Source organism: Plecotus auritus, assembly GCF_963455305.1.
Source record: "Plecotus auritus genome assembly, chromosome: 7".
In the NCBI taxonomy this organism is placed as follows: Eukaryota; Metazoa; Chordata; class Mammalia; order Chiroptera; family Vespertilionidae; genus Plecotus; species Plecotus auritus.
Genome location: NC_137774.1, coordinates 131,380,253 through 131,407,709, shown reverse-complemented (window position 1 = coordinate 131,407,709; position 27,457 = coordinate 131,380,253). Strand labels below are relative to the sequence as shown.

The 27,457-nt window shown below is 37.6% G+C and overlaps 1 protein-coding gene across 4 annotated transcripts in view; it reads left to right on the top strand.

The window, feature by feature from the left end:
- Positions 1–27,457, top strand: part of ATG10 (autophagy related 10) — a 219,309-nt gene that overhangs the window by 161,256 nt on the left and 30,596 nt on the right. The gene's annotated exons all lie outside the window — the stretch shown is intronic.

The following is a 27,457-nucleotide window of genomic DNA, read 5'->3' as shown; positions in this document are numbered from 1 at the left end:
CTGTTAAGCTTAATCAAAGCTTCCTTTAAAAATGACTTTATCAACCATTAACATTTTTATGCCCTCTTATGTGTTTGATCATAATAATGACAGTTTACCTCCCAATCAACATAAGAATCCTTAGCATTTTATAAGTAGCATTTGACAATGATTACAAATGACCATTTTTTTTAGGTTTGAATTGAGGACAAAACTAGATTTAAGTATATGTGTCTTTCACACTGCCCCTCAAATTAATTTTTTCCTTTCTCTTCCCACTTAGACCCTCCTAGATCAAGCCCTGTAGCCTCGCCTGAAACAAGTAGTAAAGCTTCCCACCCCTGGTCTTCTGCTCCTTTCCCCCTGCCCTGTACCGTTAGTCACGTCTTCTTAAGCACGGTTGCTTTTCTCTTCCCCACGGGCAGACCTGCAGTAGATTCCCAAGGGCCTATGGCATGTGGGCTAAATGCCTCTGCTGGCCTGCAGGGGCTGCCACTCCCTGGCACTGACCTGCCCTTTCAAGCTTATCTTCTCCTTCCCTCCACACAGTCTCAGCTCCTGCCAAACCCAGCCATTCATTTCCCTGAATCCATCTTGTGCAGTTAGTTCCTGGAATTCTTCCCAGGTTTAATACTGTCCCTGTTGCTTTTGTTCTGTCTGTATATAGTCCCTTCTCTTGTTCTTTCCCGTATTCCTTTCTCTGAAACCCTCTCAGCTCACAAGAAAGCCCCCACCCCCGAAATCCTAGTTTTGTAGAACAAGTATGGGGTGGTTGCTATGATAAAAGGGTAATAAGATATAGAAGCAAATCAGCCATAAAGATTTTTGGCAAGAGCATTTTATTTTACGCAAAATATTTTAGATTGACCTTCAAGTATGTCAAGGTGAAGAGTGCTAAGAGTTTCAACTAACAATGTCTTGTCATTGACCACAAGCCATTCAAAACTGTATGCTGTAATATCAGAATCCATAGGGCCAGAAAATGTTTTGTTGTACGAGTGAAGAAAGATGGCAAAAGGATAGAAGAGAGCATCCAAAGCTATACGTATGTGTTTAACTTGACTGCCTTTTTTTCAGCTCCTTCTCAGTTATGCTTTCCATCATGTCCCTCAGCCCAATTGTTAGCCTTTTTCTTTTTTTCTCTCTAGCAGCAGTTATTAATCTCCTTACTGCAAGCCTATAGCCCAGTTTCTGGTGGTCTATGTCATTTTGGGGTTTTAATTCCACACGTCTCTGTTCTGACTCATGTCATATGAGTAAGATTTTGAACTCAACTCTGTTTTCTTAGTTCCCTAATATGATGTTCCAAATAGATTTCATTCCATTAAAAGAACTCCTAAGTTACTAAACCAACGGAATGAACCAATCTGTACCTTACTTATTCTTAATGGAATTGATTAATATCTTTCAATTTATAGGCATTTAAGTGTCATATAGATAGTCTGTTAGTGAAACTTTTTTTTTCTACATAGCTGATCACAGTAAACATTACTATTCCTAACACCAAGTGTGGGCCCACTTAATAGGAGGGGTATTTGATGTAACCAAACTACATTACAACTATAGCATTTAGATGTTCCTAAATGGAATTTGTCTTATTGGGATTTATTTGTGGACAGCTCTCAAACAAAGTTTGTTATCAAAACTAGGAGAGCTTTAGAATTGCTTACCACGGTGTCTGTCAGGCACTAAAGACCTAGCAAGAGACACTCATTTGTTGCCATTGCACTACTTGGCATTTGAAAGTCATCATGAATATTTCCTTGGGAGGTCTTGGCTTCTAGTCCCAGATTAGCTAATGGGTTGGTATTTATGTACCCTTCTTTGCTTGAGATCTTTGAGAGGACTGGTCTTCATTTTAGGAAGGCCCTGTGTGGAGAAAAAATAGTGGGATAAAGGGAAGGGTATGATACAGCCCAAGGGGAGAATGAGCTAATACAGGGTGGGGCAAAAGTAGGTTTACAGTTGTTCATATAGAAAATAATGCAACAATTAATAAATAATAATGCAAGAATAAACTATGTGTTTCATGTACTCACAACTGTAGACCTACTTTTGCCCCACCTTGTGTTGGTGGCACCAAATAGTAGGTTCCATTTTGCAGAATTATGCTAAAAAAATCATTAGCTTGCACACTGAACATGATAATAATATCCTGTCCTCTAGAGTGGCTTAAAAACAAAAGCAGCCTTCATATAATATAAAATGCATTTCAGTTCATTTTCAGGCTTGATTTTCTTTTATAGTTTGTTGCTCTTCATCTTTGGTAATCACACTTCTGTTCTCTCAGCATTTGTCTTGATGATAAGGACCTGCTCATGTCAGACACGAACTCTCTCCTTTGAAGACAAGCCACTCATGAATCTCATACATTTGATTATGGTGATTACTTACCTGCTTTTGTCCAACATTACAGACTACCTATTACCTCAACCCTGCAGTCTAATAAAAACTTTTTTTTTTAAGAACTTCTGAAAGAGAGTTAACAGATGCCCAGGTTGGATCTGCCTAAATTGGTAGAGTGAATATGACAACAATGATCACTGGGAGGTGTGGGCTCTGTGTTTTAGGGAAAGAGCTCCTGTGATCTTGGGTGTATAGTGATCAGATAAGTAATTTTCTCTTAGTGGTCTCTTTTTATAAACATGTACAAAGGTAGAATGATAGTATAGTTACAAACTTTACTTACAAACTCATGGATGACTTTTTTTTTTTTTTTTGGATTTCATCCAATGTGGAATTATTTTTGGAAGCAAATCTTAGACATCATATTATCTCGCCCATAAATATTTAAGGAAATATTTTTTAAAGGTAAGGGCTCTACACAAACGTTTATAGCAGCTTTATTCACATAGCCCATGGAAACTACCCAGATGTCCGTGAGAGGGTGGATGGTTAAACAAACTGTCATATATCCTTACCATGGAAAATGACTTAGCAATGCAGAAGAACCAACTATTGCCCTAGTCCAGTGGTCGGCAAACTGCGGCTCTGTTGACTAATGAGTTTACCGACCACTGACCTAGACTCGATTCCAATAATACAGGCTGTTGTTGTTCCTGTGATTAAGCCCCTATCCCAGTGGTCGGCAAACTCGTTAGTCAACAGAGCGGCAAACCGTGGCTCGCGAGCTGCTTGTGGCTCGTGTGCCGCAGTTTGCCGACCACTGCCCTAGTCAGTTTGACTCAGTGGATAGAGCGTCAGCCTACTGACTGAAGGGTCCCGGGTTTGATTCCAGTCAAGGGCACGTACCTCGGTTGCTCAATCCCAACCAGTTGATGTGTCTCTCTCTCACACTAACGTTTCTCTCTCTCTGTCTCTCCCTTCCACTCTCTCTAAAAATCAATGGGAAAATATCCTCAGGTGAGGATTAACAACAACAACAAAAAAACAAAAAAACACAAAGGAACCACTATTGATATACTCAGCAACCTAGATGAATGTCCAGGTAATTATGCTGAGTGTAAAGAGCTAATCCCAAAGGTTGCATAGTGTATGATTCCGTTTACCTAACATTTTTGAAATGGCAGAACTATAGATTGGAGAACAGATTTGTGGTTGCCAGGGTGGGAGGGAAGTGGGTATGACTAGCAAAGGCAACATGAGGGAAGTGTTCTGTATCTGACTGAATCAATGTCATCATCTTGGCTGTACTATAGTTTTGCAAGATGTTACCATTGGGGAAACTGGGTAAAAGCTATGAGGGATTTATTTGTATCATTTCTTACAATTGCTTGTGAATCTACTATTATCTCAACATAAAAAGTTTAATTCTTTAAAAAAAGGTAAGGAAGCTTAAAAATATAACCAAAATTCTGTTATCACAACTAAAATTTAAATATTTTAATATTTTTAAATAACAATTGGTGTTTACATTTTCCTAAATGTTTTATTTCTTATTACACTTTCTTTGATGAGGATCCAAATAAGCTTTACACATTAAAATGATTAACATCTCATAAGACATTTTGAATCTAAGATTCTCATTTCTCCCTCTCTTTTTTTCTTAACTTTTTTTTTTGTTGAGAAACATGATTGTTTGTCCTAAAGTATTTGCAGACTGGATTTTTTTTTCCTAATTGTATCTCTCGGTGGTGTTTAATGTTTCTCCCTATATTTTCTATAAACTATAGTTAGATCTTGAGGCTTGACCAGGTTCAGGTTTGGCTTTTTGGGCAAGAATATTTCCTAAGTTCTGGATACTTCTATCAGGAGGCACATAAAGCCCGGTTATTGCTTTTTCTTTGTGATGTTAGCAGCCATTGATTATTATTACCTAGATTCATTAATTCATCAGGGGTTGCAGAGTGGTGATGTTCTGATTCTATCATTCATTATTTATTAGCTGGACTACTTCTATAATGGCTTAGTTATCTGATGTAGGCTTTGTGTACAAAAGGCAGGATAAATGCTTGATTCTTTCTCTTTATATTCTAGCTCTCAAGATAATAGTTGGTTCTCTAGCATCCTCCAAAGGTGATCAAGAACTTTTTAAATATAACTTTATGAGTTCGTGGATATACACGTTTTATGCATTTCAATTCATTGTAGTGGTTATCTTTATTGATGCTTGATTTACCTTATCTTTGGCCAGTGAAAGGCTCTTTAACTTGTCTCCTGAGCTATTTTGATACAATCCAGGTAGCTTTGCTGGCTTCTTGCTTTTTTGGTGTGACAGTTTGTTGCACATTCCTGCCCAGACTTGGGGGTCAGCCATTTTCCAGGAGGCTTGCTTCTTCTAAGAGCCTTGATCCAGGTGCTGGAGTCAGGCAGAGTGGATTAGACTGAGACCACCACTTACAAGCTGCCTGGCTTTGGACAAATGATGGAGACTCTCTTATTTTTTCATTAAAGATAATGGTAGCATCTACAGAGAGTTGATGGGAAGACTAAGAAAAGAGGATCGTATATAAAATTAAACGTGTCATATCTCCTTTCAAATATATTCTTTTTAATACCCGAACTGTGCACTTTAAATTGAGAAACACTGTTTTCTTATTCCTCATACCCAGGGAAGGTTGTCTAAATACAAGTAAGTGAATGGCATCAGGTGGATAAAAGTGGAAAGGAACTCACTGATTATTTTTTTATCATATGATCCTATACCAGTAGCTGGAGAGAATGGGGTTAAATATTTGTGGCGAGTGGAACAGAAGGAGCCTATGTAGTACGCAGTTTGCATATACCAAATACTACTGACTCCCTTTTGTAGAATGCATGATGTCTAAAACTTAGAAAATAGGATAATAAATCACTTTCAGTGAGTCTTCATTATGTTTCCATGATAAATCTCTCAGGGTGAAGAATCAGAACACCACAAAAAGCAGAACTCTTTAGGTACCTTAGGTGAGTAGATTGCTTTTGACTCTCACTGATACAGGCAGTCACTGGTTAAGGATGCTTAAATAATGAAGCTTGATATGTTGCCTGGTGATTTATAATGATGGCTGATAACCTGATGATTTAATTGTGCTTCCTCTGGTAATAATCTTCAGTGCTCAAGTGAAGTTCCAGTGATTGGCTTTCTTCTGAACTCGGTCTCCCTGGAGTCTTTTGGCATCTCTTTTATGCAACATCCGATAACTGACTTTTAACTGTTCCTATTTTAAATAATACAAATCAATTAAAACACACAGCTGTTTAACAAAACTTCAAGGTGTTGGTATAGGTCTCGGTGGGTATTTCCTGATGGCTCATAATGACATCAATTTAGTGCACCTGGTAGGATCTGTGTGAACTGGAAGTGGCTTAATTCTTAAATGACGAGAAAATTAAGACGCTTTATGGATTGCTGCTGGTGCTTCAGAATCACTGCCAGTGCCATTGCTGGCCCTTTCCTGGTGGGGTTTTATTTAAACGGGATTGCAGACCTCATATGATTGTTTTCTCTGTAATTTGCTGCTAGTTTGTTGATTCTGAGTTTCTAGGTATTCATTCTGGACATTAATAAATCACTTCATGGGGAGGTTTATAAATATAAATGTATCTATGTATCCCATGTGTAAATATGTACTATGTATACACAGTAAATGTGTATCATCTTACAGACTTTTGTAGAAACCTTCCAATGTTTTAATAGCACTCAGGGATTCCTCCACACTTTCTGTCTTAAGAGAATGAAATATGGTTTCATTGTTGTATCTCACTTTCTTTGGTATCTTAGGATAATACTGGCAGTGCTATTTTTCTCTGTTTTGTGTAGTAATTATTTTTAGATTGTCAGTCTGCACATGCATTGTGACTTTTAATATTTATTAAATGCTGATACTTACATCACCAAAGTACTTCACTTGCCATTTTCATTTTTTTAAAATCAATTCAGAAACATCTCCTGTCTGTTACACTCCATTGTGCTTTTTTTATTTCACATTTTTATAAATTTTGTTTGTTCTTCAGACTTTACTTGCATTAAGACATATATGAAACTTCTTTCTCATTATCTCTAATTAATATTTCTCAAAATGTTTTGGCTTTATACCCTAGAATGTTTTTGGAAAGTCTTAACTTTATACTAAATGCTATTTAGGCTTTGGTATAATATTACTTTCTCATCCAGCTTTTGCTTTCTAAAGTTTTCTGACCACTAACCACAGTTAAGTGTTCAAATTAATCTAAATAAACAGGAGGGTGATTTATTATTTAAGACCCTTGTCTTATTAAATTAATTTATAAGATGTTTTGTTTTATTCCATTTTAATGAGAATTCAAGATTCATGGTAAACAAGAAATGTATTTCTTATAACTAACCAGATTATACTGGTGTGTTTGGGTTTTACTTCTTTAAATTGAAGTTTATTTCAGGAGTCAATAAAAACAAGAGTCTGGTTAATCTTCTGTTACATGTATATATGGTTGAGCAGAACATTTGCTTAGTTTTTTGCCATCAAAGTTATACACATGCCTTGAATTTATACAAAAGCTTTCTTTAAAGAACTTCCCAGCATTTCATTGATCCTTGGAATTTCTATTCCTAAAAAAAGGGAACAGCTTATAAATGTAAAAATAAAATACCATTTAAAATATTTAATAATTAATTTTGATATTAGTCATCTTAGCACATTCCATTTTGATAATTACCTAACATCAATTTTTAATTTTTAATAAACATCTTAGTTCCAAAACTTCAAGTTTGAGGAATATTTATACTCTCATTTTCAGTTTTTGGTGGGTGGGCAGTAAAGCAGCAGCTAGAGGGAGCGGGAGGCAGTGGGAGATAGACTTTTAGACTCACTTACCCAGGCAGGTTTTGAGTTCCTTGAACAGGTAAAAGCTTCTGAAGAAAGATGCTATTTTTATTTTATTTTGGCACAATAGTTGCTGCACATACATATTCTACAATGCAATTATTGCATCATTTTTTCATCCCACTTCCTCCCCCCTTCACTTTCTCTTTTCACCTGTTATTTTCCTACTTTGTTTCCATGTCAGCTGCTAAATTCCCCTTAATACATTTGCAGTCTATATTATATAGTTTCAAATTTGGCCAATAAATAGAGATAATACCAAAGCATATAAAATATTTGTGCAAGTAACTACAATTATTTTATGCTAATGTTATTTTTTAGTATATTAATTTATTTCTACTTTCCTCTGTCCAATCTGAATTTCAAAAATATCTCAAGTAGTATATATACCTACAGTATACTATTCTATGCTATGCTATACTATACTGTAATACATTTACTATAACCATCAAAGCAAGTGAGTAAGAACTAAATGATGGAGGGGAAAAGACAGTTGTAACAGTGAACTGAGGCTAAGGAAGGTCATTAGTTTCTAGAACAAATAAGAGAAAGGGAAAGGTAATTAAATTAATTGCTTTCATTCTGTTATAGAAGGAGGCAAAACTTTTTTCTTATATTACAGTTTAGAAAGATAATTTATAAATATGAAAAAATATCTCCTTTTAGAGACCACTCTAGGAGATGCAGAGGGAGGGATGTTTAATTGTCCTCGTGTGAGAGAGTTTTAGTAACGCACGGTGTGTGTAGGTTTATACTGGAAAGATCCTAAATAGCAAATTACTAATCACACTGGGCCTGTAGATGTATTTTGAGTGCTTGGGAATTGTTTTTTTTTACTTTGGATGCCTTTAGACTAGGTATGTGCTCTGTAGTTAATTGTGGTCACTTCCCCTCCCTATCGCCGCATACCCTTTCTATTTCATTGAGTTATTTTGTATGCCTGTCTTCTAAAGGCACTTAAGTTTGCCTATTCCTATATTGATACAAGATCAAAAGAAAGAGCTTAGAGATTTTTTTATGATTCTGAATGTGTTGAACCTCAGTGCATATATTGTACTATCCTTAAATAAAAGTGCTATCTGGCCTTAAAATTTTTTATTAACTTATTTTTATGATTAAAAAAGTAATACATAATGATAATCTTTAATAAAACACAGAATGGCATAAATAAATAAAAGCTACTCATAATCTGAAGCATTAAAAGTTACCACTGTTGCCCTAGCTGGTTTGGGTCAGTGGATAGAGCATCGGCCTGTGGACTAAAGGGTCCCAGGTTCAATTCCAGTCAGGGGCATGTGCCTGGGTTGTGGGCTTGGTCCCCAGTGGGGGCGCGTGTGGGAGGCAGCCAATCAGTGATTCTCTCTCATCATTGATGTTTCTCTCTCTTTCCCTCTCCCTTCCTCTCTGAAATCAATAAAAATATATTTTTAAAAAAGTTACCACTGTTAACTTTTATAAATGTACACAACAAAAATTAGATCATACTGTGCACCTGGTTTTTAAAATTTGTATCTCAGATAACTTTTTGTGCCAATACTTAAATATGTCTAAATTTTCCTTTTAATGTCTGCATAGAATTCCATTCTAAGGCCATGCCAAAATTGTTTTAACCAATTAAATGTTGTGAGCATTGAGTTCTTTTCCAATTATTTGTATTATAAACAGTTCATAGGTGAACATTCTTACACATATAATTTATGCAGTTGTCAGATTATTTCTTTGTAATAAATTCTTAGAAGTAGAATTGGTGAGTCGGTGAGTATTCACTTTCAAGATTTTGTTAGATATACCTATGTCAATCTGAGAAAAGGTGTACTTCTACAGCAGTATATTAGAGAACCCATTTGAACCCTATGTGCTCGCTGGCACTAGTCATAATTGTTCTTAATATGTTACAATTTGATGGCAACCAGGCTTCTAATTGGAGCCATGTATCAAACAATTTAACATGGAAGTTACTGATGAATAGCTGAAATGTAGGTTGTCCTTGCTGTTGATTGGCACATACATTTTAGACACTGGGGAAGTTGACATAAGGTCAGAATTAAGGGTCTGATTTCCATTCTTGTCAAGACTGACTATCGTTTCTGCTGTCCAGAGGAAGCTGCTGGAGTACCTGCCAGCAGGGCCGAGGCTTCTCTTTGTAAGCTTCCTTACAAATGGTTGAACTAAATCCACAGATGCTCATAAGTCCTGCTCCTTTAAGCATTGGAAGGTAGGATCTTGGGTTGCAAGGTTTTTGTGAGCTGGAGTTATCAGTCATCCACCTCTCCCAAGATAACATGACTTGTGTGGAATATTTGATAGAGTGAAATTGTATCCGAGTGGGCCTGCCAGGATGAAGTAACTATAAATACACTCCCCTCCAAATAATTAAAGAGTTGGCATTTTGAACACTTTCAAAATATTATCCACTTCAGCCCTGAAGAATGTATTTTAGAACTGACAAGTTTGGTTTGGGCACAGTTGTGCCTGAGCTGTTCCTCCTAGCAGTAGTTGGCCACTAGATTAATGTATTCTTTAAGTAGAACCAGGTCATCATCATAGAGATGAGTGCTTGTCTTTCTGTTTGCTGTCAGAGGAAATCAAGTTCTTACTTCTAAAAGCTCTATGAAATTGGAAATAAATTTAGAAGTGTGGGGCTTGACTGTAACTCTATTATATAACCTTTTAAGATTGGAACTTATCTTGTCTAAAGATTATTCCAGTAACAATAGGTAACATTTTCCAAGTACCAGTTATTCTGCTAAGTACTTTATACATATTGTTTCACTTAATCTTCTGATTAGGTTGATGCTACTTTCCATTTTTTAGAGATGGGGATACTGAGGAACAAAGAAATTAGGTAACATGCTAAAGGTCAAACATCTACTAAGTTATAGAAGCAGAATTGGAACTCAGCTGTACTTAAGAGCTCACATCCTTAAGCACCATGTTTTGGCTTTTCCCATAATGTCAATCTTATTCTTATGATGGTATCATATGAATGATACTATATTAAACTGGGTCTGATCTATTTGGAGCCATGGACCCCTTTGAGAATCTGGTGAAAACTCTGGATCCTTTTCCTAGCATCCTCAGCCTAGCTTTCCATTTTGTTTATTAAATGCAAATCTGGTTTCTTCTGTTCACCTTTATGTGGGCTCATACTACTTAGTCAGAATGTCTACGAATAAAATCTAGAATTGGGCGGGTGAATGAAATGAAACCCCCAAGGGAAATGCACTGCATTACTAGCTGAACCCACTGAATCAACCTTCCCCAGACCCAGGCCTTCCCTGACTCCCAAATTCCTCACATTTTCTATATGTTTTATGCAGTTTTGGCTTAACTTTATATTCAATCTGAAAAGCAGAGATTTACAACCTGAATCCATGGGTTATTGCTCTTATTTTGCAACATGCTAAGGACAGGCAGCTATTGTATTTTAACTAGAAAACAAAATTCCTAGAAAGGAACAGTACTGGAATAGTTTCTTGGAATTTGGGGACTTGCTTGGAACTTTAATTGCTATTTTGCATGACTTTTCATGTTAGCTTTTCTGAAGACCTAACATTCTAATTTTATCGGCGGAAGTATTACTTAATGGTTAATACGATAATTTACCTTTAACTTCCGTTAAGGAGCAAGATGTGCCCTAAATATTTTCCAAGTATATGTGCACATTCAGCTCTTACAGTGATACATATGTTGTCAATTTATTTATCTCTACCAAAAATATTCCTTTAATTTTACAATGTACCAGTCACTATAGTAATTGATCGGTTATCAAGACAGTCTTGATATCCATTCTCAAGAATCTTGTAATTTAATGAGAAGAATGAAGTTTAAACCATCTGACCTTCCTGTGGAGAAGATTGGAAGGGAGCAGGACTGGAGGCAGGAGACCAGTTAAGAGCAAGAAGATGGTCTAGATGGGGGTGGAGGTGTCTATAAATAAGTGATGATACTAGAGGTAAAGAGAAACTATATTTTGGGAGGCAGCATTGACTGTGTTGTGTAAAGTGGTGATGGACGATGCCATTCACAGAGGAGGAATGGAATGGCAGCATTGTCAAGATCCTGTTTAGAGAGCATGCACCACATCCAAGTGTCATGTCTCTGAACTTCATGATACGTGTCAAAAATAGAAATGTTCCTGAATTGGAACTCAGATGTACTTAAGAGCTCACATCCTTAAGCACCATATTTTGGCTTTTCCCATAATGTCAATCTTATACTTATGATGGTATCATATGAATAATACTATATTAAACTAGGTCTGATCTATTTGGAGCCATGGACCCCTTTGAGAATCTGGTGAAAACTCTGGATCCTTTTCCTAGCATCCTCAGCCTAGCTTTCCATTTTGTTTATTAAATGCAAATCTGGTTTCTTCTGTTCACCTTTATGTGGGCTCATACTACTTAGTCAGAATGTCTATGAATAAAATCTAGAATTGGGCGGGTGAATGAAATGAAACCCCCAAGGGGGGGTTATCAGCAATAAATAGCAACTGAAGCCATGGAAATAGATGAGGTCACCCAGACATATGTAAAATGAAAAGAGAAAATGGACTGATAGAGAATTCTGAAATATACCATCATTTAAAAGATGAACAGAAGACTGCCTGTGACAGGCACTAGAAAGGGTGGCCAAAAGTGTAGGAGGAAACTCCAGGAGCCACCTGCAGCCATGTACTGTGAGCATGTCCAGTGTTTAGAAAAGCTATGTAAGAAAAGCCTGAAAAGGCTTTGGGTTTGGCAACAAGTCATTTGTGTACGTGTGATGAGTAAGCGGACTGTTGTGGTTTGATGCCTGCATGGGGACATGAGGAAGTAGAATTAAAATTTCTTTCATGAATTGGGAGAGGAAGATAGGATTATTCTTGGAGAGGAAAGTGGAAGGGAAAGATTATTTTACTTTTCATTGATTTGTTTGTTTTTAAGATGGAAAGGGCTTGACTACTTAAAAAAAAAAAAACACGGATAGGAAAGAGCCAATAGAGAGAGAAAATACAGGAGGAAGAGAATTGGAAGAGCAAAGTACCAGAAAAAGTAGGGCTGATGGAGGAACAAGAGATGGCTTTTTCTTTGGAACAGAAGTTAGAGAGAACAAGATATGGTTATGGATTCAGATGTATTTTTAGTTTGTCAAGAAAAGGGTATTTTATGGTTTCTATATTTTCTGTGAAATTGGAAGCAAATTCATCTGCTGACAGAGAGCGATTTCAGAGCTTTAGAAAGAATGGAGAATTGACTTTCTTCCATGAGGGATGGAAGAGCAGACTAGAGCAATAGGTCAGGACAGGGAGGAGGCACGGAGGGTCCACTGCTCTGTTACCTTTGCTGAATATTAATTCCCACATAAGTAGAGGTTCGTTTCTGGATTCTCTGTCCCATTTAGTATGTCAGTACCACACTATCTTTATTACTGTAGGTGATAGCCAGTAGGGAAAGTTGCCTAATTTCATTCTTCTTTTTCTTAGCTATTCTTTTACTCTTTTAATTTTCATTTAAATTTTATAAGCAGCTTTTCAATTTCCACAAAATCATTCTGGGACTTTGATATTAAATTAGATCTAGAGATCAATTTGGAGAGAGTGGGAATTTTTACAGTATTGACTCTTTCAGTCTATGAATATGGTATATCCTTTCATTAGTTTAAATTTTTTCCTTTAATATTGTTTTATAGTATTCTACTTATAGGTCTGGCATATTTTTTGTTGACTTTTTAGCTTCTTGCTTTGTCTATGTCATCCAGGACATTGTTGTATAGAAGTGGTGATATTGGCATCTCATTCCCATTTTCAGAGGGAAAACTTTGAATGTATAAGTGTGAGGTTTGCGTTAGGTTTTATTGTAGGTTTTCTTTATCTGACTCGGGAAGTTTTCCTCTATTTCTTTTTTACTCAGAGTTTTTGAGATGTTGATTTTTTAAATCATGCTTTATCTGCATCTTTTGACATGATCAAATGATTTTTCTCTTTTACTCTTTTAATATGGTAAATTACATTGATGGATTTAATTCAACCTTATATTCCTGGGACAAAATCCAACTTGGTTTTAATACACTTAATATATTGCTTGATTTAGTTTGCTAATTTTTTGCTTAGTGTCCTAAGAGAATTTGGCCTGTAATTTTTCTTTTTTTTTTTTTCTTGTTTTAAGCGAATTTATTTTATTTTATTTTATTATTTTTTTTCCAAATTTTTATTAAGGTATTATATGTGTACATATCTTACCATTGCCCCCCCCACCCCACTCCCATACCTGCCCTCACCCCCCAATGTTTTGCATCCGTTGGTTACTCTTATATGCATGCATACAAGTCCTTCAGTTGATCTCTTATTTCCCCCACCTCTCCCTAACCTTACTGCTGTAATTAGACACTCTGTTTGATGCTTTACTGCCTCTGTAACTATCTTTTGGTTCATCAGTTTATAATGTTTTTCATTATCCCTAAATGAGTGAGATCATGTGGTATTTTTCTTTCATTGACTGGCTTATTTCACTTAGCATAATGTTCTCTAATTCCATCCAGGTGTCTACAAATGGTAGTAATTCCTTCTTTTTTATGGCAGCATAGTATTCCATTGTGTAGATGTACCACAGTTTTCTGATCCAGTCATCTGCTGACGGGCACCTAGGCTGTTTCCAAATCTTAGCTATTGTAAATTGTGCTGCTATGAACATAGGGGTGCATATATCCTTTCTGATTGGTGTTTCTGGTTTCTTAGGATATATTCCTAGGAGTGGGATTACTGGGTCAAATGGGAGTTCCATTTTCAGTTTTTTGAGGAAACTCCATACTGTTCTCCACAGTGGCTGCACCAGTCTGCATTCCCACCAGCAGTGCACGAGGGTTCCTTTTTCTCCGCATCCTCGCCAACACTTGTCGTTTGTTGATTTGTTGATGATAGCCATTCTGACAGGTGTGAGATGGTATCGCATTGTCGTTTTGATTTGCATCTCTCGGATAATAAGTGAATTTGAGCATGTTTTCATGTGTCTCTTGGCCTTCCTTCTGTCTTCTTTCGAAAAGATTCTATTTAGGTCCGTTGCCCATTTTTTTATTAAGCTGCCTGTAGATGTTGGAAATTAAACCTTTATCAGTGATACCATTTGCAAATATGTTCTCCCATACAGTGGGGTTTCTTGTTGTTTTGTTGATGGTTTCTTTTGCTGTGCAAAAGCTTTTTATTTTGATGTAGTCCCATTTGTTTATTTTCTCTTTGGCTTCCATTGCCCTAGGGGCAGTATCACTGAAAAAGTTCTTTTGGCATATGTCTGAGATTTTGCTGCCTGTGGATTCCTCTAGTATTTTTATGGTTTCCCGTCTTATATTTAAGTCCTGTATCCATTTTGAGTTTATTTTTGTGTATGGTGTAAGTTGGTGATCTAGTTTCATTTTTTTGCATGTATCTGACCAATTTTCCCAACACCATTTATTGAAGAGACTGTCTTGACTCCATTGTATGCTCATGCCTCCTTTGTCAAATATTAATTGCGCATATTGGTTTGGGTCGATATCTGGATTCTCTATTCTATTCCATTGATCTATATGTCTGTTCTTGTGCCAGTACCAGGCTGTTTTGAGAACAGTGGCTTTGTAATACAGCTTGAAATCTGGTATTGAGATCCCTCCTACTTTATTCTTCTTTCTCAGGATTGCTGTGGCTATTCGGGGTCTTTTTTTATTCCAGATGAATTTTTGGAGAGTTCTTTCTAGGTCTGTGAAATATGCTGTTGGTATTTTAATGGGGAGTGCATTGAATCTATAGATTGCTTTGGGTAGTATGGACATTTTGATGATGTTGATTCTACCAATCCATGAACATGGTATGTTCTTCCATCTGTTTACATCTTCCTCTATCTCTTTTTTCAGTGTCCTGTAGTTTTCCGCATATAGGTCTTTTACCTCCTTGGTTAGGTTTATTCCTAAGTATCTTAATTTTTTTGGTGCGATGGAAAATGGGATTGCTTTTTTAGTCTCTCTTTCTGTAAGTTCACTGTTGGTGTATAGAAATGCCATAGATTTCTTGGCGTTAATTTTGTATCCTGCTACCTTGCCGAATTCATTTATTAAGTCTGTTAGTTTTTTGATAGAGTCTTTCGGGTTTTTTATGTACAATATCATGTCATCTGCAAATAGGGACAGCTTTACTTCTTCTTTTCCAATTTGGATGCCTTTTATTTCTTCTTCTTGTCTAATTGCAATGGCTAATACTTCCAGTACTATGTCAAACAGGAGTGGTGAGAGTGGGCATCCCTGTCTTGTTCCTGTTCTTAGGGGAAATGGTTTTAGTTTTTGCCCATTGAGTATGATGTTAGCTGTGGGTTTATCATATATAGCTTTTATTATGTTGAGGTATGATCCTTCTATTCCCACCTTGTTGAGAGTTTTTATCAAGAAAGGGTGTTGGATTTTGTCAAATGCTTTTTCTGCATCAATTGATATGACTATGTGATTTTTATCTTTCAATTTGTTTATGTGATGTATCACATTTATTGATTTTCGGATATTGAACCATCCTTGCATTCCTGGGATAAACCCTACTTGGTCATGGTGTATGATCTTTCTGATGTACTGCTGGATCCGATTTGCTAGAATTTTGTTGAGGATTTTGGCATCTACATTCATGAGGGATATTGGCCTGTAATTCTCTTTCATTGTGTTGTCTTTATCTGGTTTTGGTATTAGGGTGATGCTGGCTTCATAGAAGGAGCTTGGAAGTGTTCCTTCCTCTTGAATTTTTTGGAATAGTCTGAGGAGGATAGGTTTTAGTTCTTCCTTGAATGTTTGGTAAAACTCTCCTGTGAAGCCGTCTGGCCCCGGGCTTTTGTTTGCCGGAAGCTCTTTGATGACTGCTTCAATTTCTTCCATAGTTACTGGCATATTGAGCTGTTTAGATTCTTCCTGATTGAGTTTTGGAAGGTTATATTTTTCTAGGAATATGTCCATTTCCTCCAGGTTGTCCAGTTTGTTGGAATAGAGTTGTTCGTAGTATTTTTTAACAATCCTTTGTATTTCGGCGGGATCTGTTGTTATTTCACCTCTTTCATTTCTGATTTTGTTTATTTGGGTCCTCTCTCTTTGCTTCTTGGTGAGCCTGGCTAGAGGTTCATCAATCTTGTTTATCCTTTCAAAGAACCAGCTCTTGGTTTTGTTGATCTTTTGTATTGTTTCTTTGGTCTCTATGTCGTTTATCTGTGCTCTGATCTTTATTATTTCCTTCCTTCTGCTTACACTGGGCTTTTCTTGTTGCTCTTTTTCTAACTCTTTGAGTTGTTGGGTTAGGTAATTTATTACCCCTGTTTCTTGTTTTTTGCAGTAGGCTTGTAGAGCTATGAACTTCCCTCTCAAGACTGCTTTCGCTGTGTCCCATAGATTTTGGATTGTAGTGTTTTCATTGTCATTTGTTGTCATGATGTTTTTTATTTCTTCTTTGATTTCTCTGGTAACCCAGTCATGGTTTAATAGCATGCTGTTTAGTCTCCATGTGTTTGATTTCTTTGGGTTGTTTTTATTGTAGTTGATTTCCAGTTTTATGCCACTGTGGTCTGAGAAGATGCTTGATATGATTTCTATCTTCTTGAATTTGAAGAGACTTTGCCTATGTCCCAACATATGGTCTATCTTTGAAAATGACCCATGTGCACTTGAGAAGAATGTATATTCTGTGGCTTTGGGGTGAAATGTTCTGAAGATGTCAATTAATTCCATCTGGTCTAGTGAGTCATTTAGGATTGATGTTTCTTTGCTGATTTTTTGTTTAGAGGATTTGTCCAATGGTGATAGTGGGGTATTGAAGTCTCCTACTATGATTGTATTGCTGTCAATCTCTCCCTTGATATCCTCCAGGAGTTTTTTTATGTATTTGGGTGCTCCTGTATTGGGTGCATATATGTTTACCAGAGTTATTTCTTCTTGTTGGATTGCTCCCTTTAGTATTATGAAGTGGCCTTCCTTATCTCTTGTTATGTCCTTCAGTTTGAGATCTAATTTGTCAGATATAAGTATTGCTACCCCAGCTTTTTTTTCAGTTCCATTTGCCTGGAAAACCTTTTTCCATCCCTTCACCCTCAGTCTGTGTGCGTCTTTTTTTCTGAGGTGGGTTTCTTGTAGACAGCAGATATATGGGTCATGTTTTCTTATCCAATCCATTACCCTATGTCTTTTGATTGGGGCATTTAATCCGTTTACATTTAAAGTTATTATTGATAGGTACTTATTTGTCGCCATTCCTATTCTTTACACCTGTGTTCCTTCTTCGCTTCCTATTTCTTTTTTTTTTTTTTTTTTTTTTTACAGCAGACCCTTTAGCATTTCTTGCATTGCTGGTTTGGTGGTAATAAATTCCCTTAGTCCTTTTTTGTCTGTGAAGCTCCTGATTTCACCTTCAATTTTGATTGACAGCCTTGCTGGGTACAGTATTCTTGGATTCAGACCCTTCCTTTGCATGACTTTGTATATTTCATTCCATTCCCTTCTGGCCTGATGAGTTTCTGTTGAGAAATCAGTTGCTAGTCTGATGGGGGTTCCTTTGTATGTAACTTTCTGTCTCTCTCTGGCCGCTTTTAAGATTCTTACTTTGTCGTTGGTGTTTGCCAATTTAATTATAATGTGCCTTGGCGTCGGTCTTTTGGGGTTCATTTTGCTTGGGACTCTGTGAGCTTCTTGGATTTGTGTGGGTTTTTTCTTCTCTATATCAGGGAAATTTTCTGTCATTATTTCTTCAAATAGGTTTTCTATTCCTTGCTCAGCTTCCTTTCCTTCTGGAACCCCTATTATGCGGATGTTGTTTTGTTTCGTGTTGTCCCAAAGTTCCCTTAGGCTCTCCTCCTGCCTTTTAATTTTTTTTTCTAGAAGTTGCTCTACTTGGGTATTTTTTCCCATCTTGTCTTCTAGCTCACTGATGCGGTCCTCTGCTTCTTCTAGTCTACTCTTGATGCTTTCTATTGAGTTCTTTACAGCAGCGATGTCATTTTTCATTTCTTCTTGGTTCTTCTTCATTTCCTCTTGGTTCTTGCTCATATTGTCAAATTTGTCTTCCATTCTTTTCAGCCACCTTAGACCATTTCTCTGAATTCTTTTTCTGGAAGGTTGCTTGCTTCCATTTCGTTTACTTCCTTTTCTGGTGATGCCTGCTTTTCTTTCATATGCGGGCTGTGTCTTTGTCTCCCCATGGTCTCTCTTCTCTGGGTGTCTGGTTATGTAGTTCTCTCTCTCCTGCGTCGATTTAAAGGCACAAAATACAGCACTACCAGGTACAACACACAAGGCACTGAACAGAAATGTATTCACGATATTAATAACCTCCAATAAAGGTGACCACCAGAGAAAGGCAAATTAGGGGATAGTAGAGAAAGAAGAAGAGGAAAAAGAAAGAAAGAAGAAAAAAAAAGGGGTGTCAAAATGAAATTGGGAAAAGGGAAAAAAAAAAAGAAGAAAAAAAAGTAAGAGAGACAAGAAAGAGACTAAGAGAGAAAGGGAAACAGACTATATATATTGGGGATAAAACTCCAATAGAACAATCACTTATCCCAGCAAATGCCAGCAACAAGTACCTGGGGATTAATACAAACTACAACACCAACTAATATTGAGTGAGGCAAGGGAAAACAGAAGCACTAAACAAACAAAAAAATAAACAAAAGAAGAATAAGCAAAACAATCTCACAAAAAAGCATAAAAATTCGATATAATCTACATTCAAACGAACAACAACAAAAGGACAGAGAGAAAAACAATTTTTTGGATAGTTAAGACAGCGAAGAGAGAGGTGTGTATGGACTTGGAGCAGGGGATTGGAGATTAGATATATAAGTAGGGTGAAATTTTAAAAGGGGGTAAACAGAAAGTATAGGGAAAATCTAAAGCAGGAAAGGGGTAAGATAAACAGGACACTGAAAAGGGAAAAGTGAGGAAGAGAGTGATGGCATAAAGGTAGATTTGAGATAGAGTAAAATGATGCTAAAGGAAAGATAAAAATAGAATGTAGAACATTAATCCCAAAACAAAATGAAGAGAAAATAAAATGACACTTAAAAAAAAAAAAAAAAAAGATAAAATAGCAGTAGTAATAATATGGATTGAAAATAAAAATGTAATAATTAAAAAGGTAAAATCAAGTGAGGAAAAAAATTAGTTTCTTGAGTAAAAGATGCAAAAAATGAAAATAAAAAAAAAATAAAAAATAAAAATAAAATGTGGAGTAGTGAAGGTCATTCACTTCCTCTGTTGTTCTGTTTGGCACGCCTGTTTCTCAGTCCGGACAGTATTGCAGTTCCCTGCGTTCCACTGCTCTTCAGTGATGTAAGCCAGTCCTGATTTTAAGCAGGCGGTGTGTCTTAATTCGTATTCCTTTATTTTTTATTACACAAGAGTCAATTTGTGATTCAGCCCCTGGGTGGCAGTGTTTCTGGATTGACTTCCGGGTTTATCTATGGCCTCTCTAGGGAGTGTTAGAGCCTTCTTTCCCCGGTTTGTGGGAGTGGGCTGCCTCAGAGCTGGCTCTCCGATGGTCACTCCCCGCTCTGATCCCCAGGTTCCAGAAAAACAACTTTCCCCTGCAGTCTCCCAGGGTGTCCCCAACTGGGTGAACCTATGAATTGGGCTTAGTAATCAGAAGCAAGAATTTCAAGAGGAAAAAGCCCAAGTGTGCGCACTCCGTGGCTGCGCGTAAGTCTAGCACACCCCTGAAATTCTTAGGGTGTCCCTGCACTTCAGATCAAAATGGGTTGCTTTTTAGAGAGCCCTTCTGTTAGCAGCTCTGAGGACCCCCTTCCACATTCACAGATCACGCCAGCCCCAGCAGCCACAGATTTTTCTAGGCACAGACTTCCCTGGTCCTCCAGCTCCCGCAAAACGCGCGTTCCTCTCTCGCGCTGGGACCAGAGACCTCACCTTATCCTAGGCGAAATCTGACCTTTCCGTGGTGGAGTGTAGAGCTCCTCTGAACCCGTGTGTTTGCGCCAATTGGGGAGCGTTGTTCTGGGGCTCGCAGCTGTTCCGTGGGTGCCGCAGTTGTGGATTCTCAGGCTTCCGATAAGCTCCACTTTCGGTTCCAGATGGCGGCGACTCCGCATCCAAGCCCGCAGCTCCGGGAGGGGACCCAGCCGCAGTGGGAGCTGCCAGGTCAGGGGAACCCCGTCTAGCAGTCTCCCACCTTCTTCTGGAGTTCAGCTGTCCCCCAACTTGCCAACAAACACTCCTAGTGCGACCCTCAGCTGTTCTTTCTTTCTGCTCCGGGACAAGGCTCGGAACACGTCTGTCTATTCCGCCGCCATTTTTCTCCCTCCTGTAATTTTTCTTTCTTATAATATCCTTCTCAGTTTAAACCAGGGATATGTTACCTTCATAAAATGGGTGGGAAGGAATCTTGTTTTTCTATTCTGTGGAAGAGTTTATGTAATGATGATGTTATTTCTTTTTTAGATGTTGCGAGAATTAATTAGTGAAGCTATCTGGACCTGGAGTGTCCTTCATGGGAAGGTTCTTAATAATAGATTTAATTTATTCAACAGACATGTATGGTACTATCCAGCTATCTATCAGTTTAATTGTGGCTTCATTGAAGGTAGTTTCTTTTTTTCTCTGGCCACTTCCAGGATTAACTTTTTGTTTTTTTGCTGTTACATATCTATGTGTTTAAGCCTTTATATGTGTCCTCCTTGAGATTTGTAGTTCCCTTTAAACCTGCAGCTTGATGTTTTTCATTGGTTTTTGAAACCTTTTGGTCATTTTATTTTTAAATATATTGCTTCTTCCCCAGGCTCTCTATCCTCTCTTTTGGTGACTCCAATAATAGGTATTTAGATGTCTTCACCATATATTTTTCTTTAAGCTCCTCCCCCCACCACTTTTGTTTCTCTGTACTTCATTCTGGATTTTTTTCTGACCTGCCTTCCAGTTTCATCTGTGTAAATCTGCTCTGAAAGTCTTTCATTGAGTTCTAAATTTGAGTTCTAGTATTTTCAGATCTAGCATTTTAATTTAGTTCATTTTAAAAATTCCAGTTTTATACTCAAATGCTTAAGTTTGTGTTGAAAACATTATTATAAATTTGGAGTTCATGTCTGCTAACTCCTTTATCTGAACCATCTGGGTTGTTTCTATTGTCTGCTTTTCTCTTAGGTTTTTATCAAGTCTTTTCATATATATTCATAAATATATATATTTATATATGTATAAATTCTTAATTATGTATATATTTAGCTTACGTTTTTAAGGAACCAGATGTTGTGCATATAAAATTTACAGAGATAATTTAAGACTCTGAAATGTTTCTTTTCTCCAGAAAGGATTTGTTTCTGCTTTAGGCAGGCAGCTAGCTTAGGACACTAGCAATTTCTGATCATATTGATCCAGCTAAGGATTGAGATTTTGAAGCTGGCCTTCAGTCACTAAGAGGGCTGATCTGTTTCTAAGGCCCTTACTTTTGAAGTGTAGTCCTTCCAAATCCTGTCCAAAATCCTCATGTGTTCACTGGGGCCCCTCTTCCTTGGCAGACCCTGAGCTTTCAGAGTCAGCAGTCACGTGCCAGGCTCACTTTGCTGGGCTTCTTTCTTCCTTTGTCCTACAATGCCATGTTTCTGTAACTCTCTCGTGCCTTCAAACAAGTTACTAAATCTTTTCCAGTTAGTGGGACCCATGCTAGTCATGGAACTAACTCATTTGTGGGACCAGCAGATGTGGGGGGGTGGCTTTGTATTGGCAGTGGGAGGGATGGATCATACCTGCCCCACCAGTAGGCACTGGGTTTTTATTTGAGAGCCTACAAGAGAAACAGAGTTGTTAGGGGCTGTCCGGTTTCAGTCAGGACAAGAGAGAAAGGACACTGCTGAGAAAGTTAGAGAGTTTGGAGGAGGGGCGGGTTAATATAAAAGGTGCGGTGTGTTTTTTCTTTAGGATGGGTTGGTTGAACTAGATGACATCTAAGTTTCTACATAATTTGAAATTCTAGAATTCTATTAAATGAGCTGGGTTTCTATGTAGGTTAATTTAGAAGTTTAATTAGAACTTAAAATTTCTCATATAGAGATAAGGAGGCTTATCATCATACAGAAAACTTCCGGGTTTTAATTTCAGCGCAATAGCTCCTGATTGTAAAACACTGAACAGCTTCTTACCATAGTGCACAATGGGATTCTAAAATCTCAGGTCCAAAGGGAACCAGTTGCAATTTTATCTGCTAGGAATTTGTTATTCTGTGGATCATTGTATAGCATACGTTTATGGAAACTGCTTCATATCTTATACTGTATGATTTTATTATTTCTCACATATAATCTACAAAGTTCTGGACTTTTCTCTGCACATGATGCGAGTGCCTCTCCTCATGTAACCTCTCCTGGGTCCTCCTGCTCATTCTCTTCTGTTCTTTCTCTCCCCTGGCCCTGTTTCCCACTGTCCTCCATGCCACACTTCTCACTGTGCTCTCTAGAATTCCTCTTCTATGGGGGAAAACTTCCAACATTCTCAACCTTTCCTCTGAATATTCATTTCAGCTTTTGTCCTCAACTGAATCTTGGCTCTCTCAAGACGATCCTGCTTCTCTTGCAGCCTTCTCTCTCTTGAACATATCAACCTACTATTTTAGACTCATGACCCCTTCATCTTTGTGCAAAATCTTCAGTTCCTTTTAGGTCGGGCTAACCCACTGCCAACTCTCTTGATTGCTCTCAGATAATACCTCATAGGACTCCTCCTACTCGCATACTCATGTATTCCTACTCTAGCAGTCCCCCAACTTCGCTCAGTCCTTTAGTCCATTTACCTCCACTGTTTACTGTCACCACCTTGACACTTCACTGTTCCCACATCTCTGTACCCAGTGTAGGTTCCATGGCTCACTGTCGCTCCTGTGTATTGCCTAATATCTTGTATCTCTCACATGTTGTACTCATATCCAAGTGATTGAACATTTCTGGAGAAAAATCACACAACCATGTTGTCAGATTGCTGACCATAAATCTCAAAAGGACATGTCAAACTCTCAGGTCATTCTATTCAACTCTTCTAGTAAATTCACGTCCCCACTCCTCTCATGGCTACAGCTCCTCTTCCTCTCTCATCTAGGCAACAATGCTTGAGCCTTCCGACATCCATACTCACACACTCTGCCTTAACTCCTGTTACCATGGGAGATGTGGCCTTGCCCCCTTTCCAACATCCACCCCTGCCCTGTGCCCTGGATCCTGAACCCTCTTTCTTCTCAGTAATGCCCTTTCTTGCATCATCAGGTCTCCCTGTCACAGGATCCTTCCCATTGCTATTCAAACACCTTTATTTTCACCTAACTTGGGAAACCTTTCCTTCCAAGATTATGAATAGGCAGTTCATAGGTGGGTATAAATAAGCATCTTGAAAATTTAAAAAGATACTCAAGCTCACCCTTAAAAAGAATAAAGCAAATTAAAACTATATTGAAATGACATTTTTAACCTACCATATTAGTAAAGATAGACAACTGTGAAAACATCATATGGAGAAGGATATGGGAGAAAGGGTATTTCCATATTGTGCTATTGGAGCAAATTGGTACAACCTCTATGGAGATCAATTTGACGTTATGTAGGAAAATTACCAAATGCATATGCACTTCTCGAGTTTATCCTGTATTAGAACTATAAGTGTTAGACTGGCTCCAGGCCTTTGTAGACATTGTGTCTATCTTTTCTTCCTAAATGGTTGTATTCACCTCCATGTCTTTTAGTACCTTTTATATGTCAGTGACTAAAGTTAAATCTTCATCTCAGAGACTCCTGAACACTCCAGATTAGTTTATCTAAATAATCTATGTGATAGTTTAACAGTATCTCAAATAGGATTGATTTTCTTCATACTAAATCCACTTTCCATCTCACCAAGCCTTTTTCATTTCAATAAATGATTTCACTATCTTCCTGATCTCTCAAGCCAAAAACCTAGCAACAACTTTGATTTCACTTAGTCCTGAACTTTTTGCCCCTATTTATTCCATTTTTAACTTATCTTAACTTGAAGATATTGACTTTGCTTCTCACTCTCCAATTTCAATGTTAAGCTTCCCCTTTGGATTTGAAACAAGTTGTCATTTTCCAGGCTAGGAGTTTGGTTCCTCCTGACCATGCCCTGCCTTGGCTGCTTCCAACTACCTCTCCCCAGTCCTGTCTGGTGGTGACTCTACCACCTCACTTCAGCTTTTTGGGATAAACTCAGAGAAAATGCCAGCTAGACTTAAGTGATTGATATGGAAAACTCAAAATGCCAGTGTATTAATGGATAATTATGAGTTGTTACTGCCAAGTGAATGGGAAAGCTTATGTCAGCTCATCAGCATTGAGGAAGATTATTGAAAGCCACCTTATAATAATATTATCTGGTGAGCCTAGAAACACAGCAAGATGAGTTAGATGATTTTAAAGGTAACACCTAGCCTGGTGTGGCCAACTCCACTATGCATATTCCTGCCAACTAGACTAGTCACTTTGTCCTTTGGTCTACTGGAATGTAGAGTTCATGAGAGCAGGGTCCATATCCTTTATGTTTTCCACTTAAGCCAGTGCTTAACACATGGATGAATACTCCCAGCACTCTCTGTCCCTGGATTGTGCTACATGAGCACTGCCGACTGGTCTCTGACTCCCATTTTCCCCTGATCTCTGCTAATTCTTACCCTTCTATTGATACATTCTTTCTGAATTATTCAAACCAGAGTTGCTCTCTCTCCATTGTTGGGCCTTAGACATTATCTTTTAAAGTAACTTAACAAATTTGATCCCAAACATTTGGAGTTGATTCCCCCAATCTAATTATAAAACTCTGCCTCACTGTCACCTCTGTGTACTGCCTAAAGGACTCATTGGTCTAATTGTGTGTCCAAAAGCTAGAAGAGTAAGATGTCTACTCAAACCCATGAACTTCCATATAATAATGTTCCAACACTACTGCATAATCCACATATATTTAAATATTAAGGGCTTAAGATCTCTCTAAAAATATAACTGGTCTTCAAGAAGAAAGATTTTCCACCAAAATAATGTGCCACAAAATTTGAAGACAATGTGAATAAAACTGACTTTACTGACAGGTAAAATGAACAAAAAAACTGGGCATGATAATGAGCTAAATATATGATATCGTGTAAGCTTGATAGGAATGATTTTGTAGAAGTAGATGAAGATTACTAATTTACAGAAGATTTGCAGCTGCATTGTTGTTGCAACGATTATAATTAAGTTCCAATTATAATTACTATTATGATTAGACTAATAGAATAAGTTCTTTTAATATGAAAAAATTATTTAAGGCTGTTCTTATCCCTCTTATGTAAAAGAATATGAGTAATAAAGTGTCACTACCTGCATATGCCCGGGCTCTTGTTGTTCCTGAGAAGAGGACTGTCAGCCCCTCAGAGCTGGGGATCCTTGTTGTGACCAGGCTATGGCTTACCAAAGGCTTTCTGTGGAGGCGTGTATCTCTCAGGTGGAGGGGCTCTCTCATCAAATGGCAGTGAATGCTCAGCAAATCCCTTTGGGGAACCAAATAAAAATCGGCAGCCAGGGAGGAGCACACAGGGTAGTCATCTCCTGGGCCCAGAGGAGAGAGACCATGTATATTTCATTCTCCACAGCATTCCCAGTACCTAGCCAAGTGCCAGGCACATAGGAAGGAAGCTCTTGTTCAATGTTTACCAAATAGTAGGAATGATGACATTGTGTCTTTAGACCTTTTCTTTGTTATTTATTGCTGTATAACAAATTACCACAAACATTTCTAGTATTTCCTTTTCTGTGGCCAGGAAAATAGGCATGACCTACCTGGGTCCTCTGGTCCTGGGGCTCTCACTCGGTGCAATTATCTCAAGGCTCCACTGGGGAGGATCCACTTTCTGGCTCACTCACATGGTTATTGGCGGGACTCAATTTCTCTCAGGCTGTCGGACTGAGGCATCTCACTACATGGCAGCTTGATCCCTCAGCAAAGAAGTGAGAAGGTGGAGCATGAAGTCATAGCCTTTTGTAACTTCATCATGGAAGTGATGTCCCATCCCTTTGGCCACCTCCCATTCATTAGAAGCAAGTCACTAGGTCCAGTCAACATACAGGGAGAGGGGATTACACAGGGAATGAATACCAGGAGCATTATTGAGTTATTTTAGAAAGCTGCCCACCAGATCTTGAGTTTTTTAAAAAATGATATTCTCAGAAAAAGAATATTAATTTTGTATCTTTTTTAAAGCATTTTAATTACCATGTGCCATATTTGTTAAGAAACAGCAGTTCATTTTTTTCTGAAATAAAAAAACAAAATTTAACACTGATAAATACAGCACCTGCATTGACCATATTTTAAAAATATTTCCAGATTGTTAAATTGTAAGAAATAATGACCTTCTGGGAATTCAAAGACCCAAATACAAGGGAGTGTATTGCAGCAGGCTTAATCAATGTTTAGTGATAATGGAATGTAAAATTGAAAAGCCAAGGATAGAAATCAAATTGCCTTTCTGCAGAAAGATCCTCAACAATTGAAAAACTGCTCTATAAAACTAAAGAACAGCTTGATGACTTAGAAAATAGAAACTGCAGAAATATTCTTTAGATCCAAGATATGTCCCCACTGCTTATTAGCTTGTCTGTTTGAGAGCAAAGAGGAAGGGCAACAAAAAGAGATTCAAATTAGTGAATTTTGCTCTGGCCCTGAGCCACACTGGCTTAGAACTATTAACTCTAAGTATATCCTGGGCTAAAAATAAATCTCTGCCCTTTCATTTTCAAGTAACTTTTCTCCTTCATCTCCAAACCAGAACACAGACACATATTATTAATTTATATCCAGACTTATTTGATGGACTCTTCAGTGAATGAATTGTGATGTTCTGATATGGAAAAATTATTCATTATATCATCAGTAATAGTATTGTTTTAAAACAACATAATCAAGGTAGTCACCTCAGCAACTTGTGTGACTTCAAGAATGCTAATTGGATAGGTATAGAATGGGAGATCAATGACAGACTGGCAACACTTCAGCAAAAGACACTTCCAGATACTTAACCTCTGACCAGGAAATGTCTTAGCCTAGCAATAGATTATTCTAATATGCCTAGCCAATAAAACTCATGCTATTAGTAGTTTTAATTAGATTTATTTGCATTTACAACTATAAGAATGAAGATAGTAGCAGCAACTATGTTCTTTTTTTACTCAAAACCCATTTTATAGGAGCAAAATGTTTAACCCTTCTGTAAGAATGCTAAGACCGTT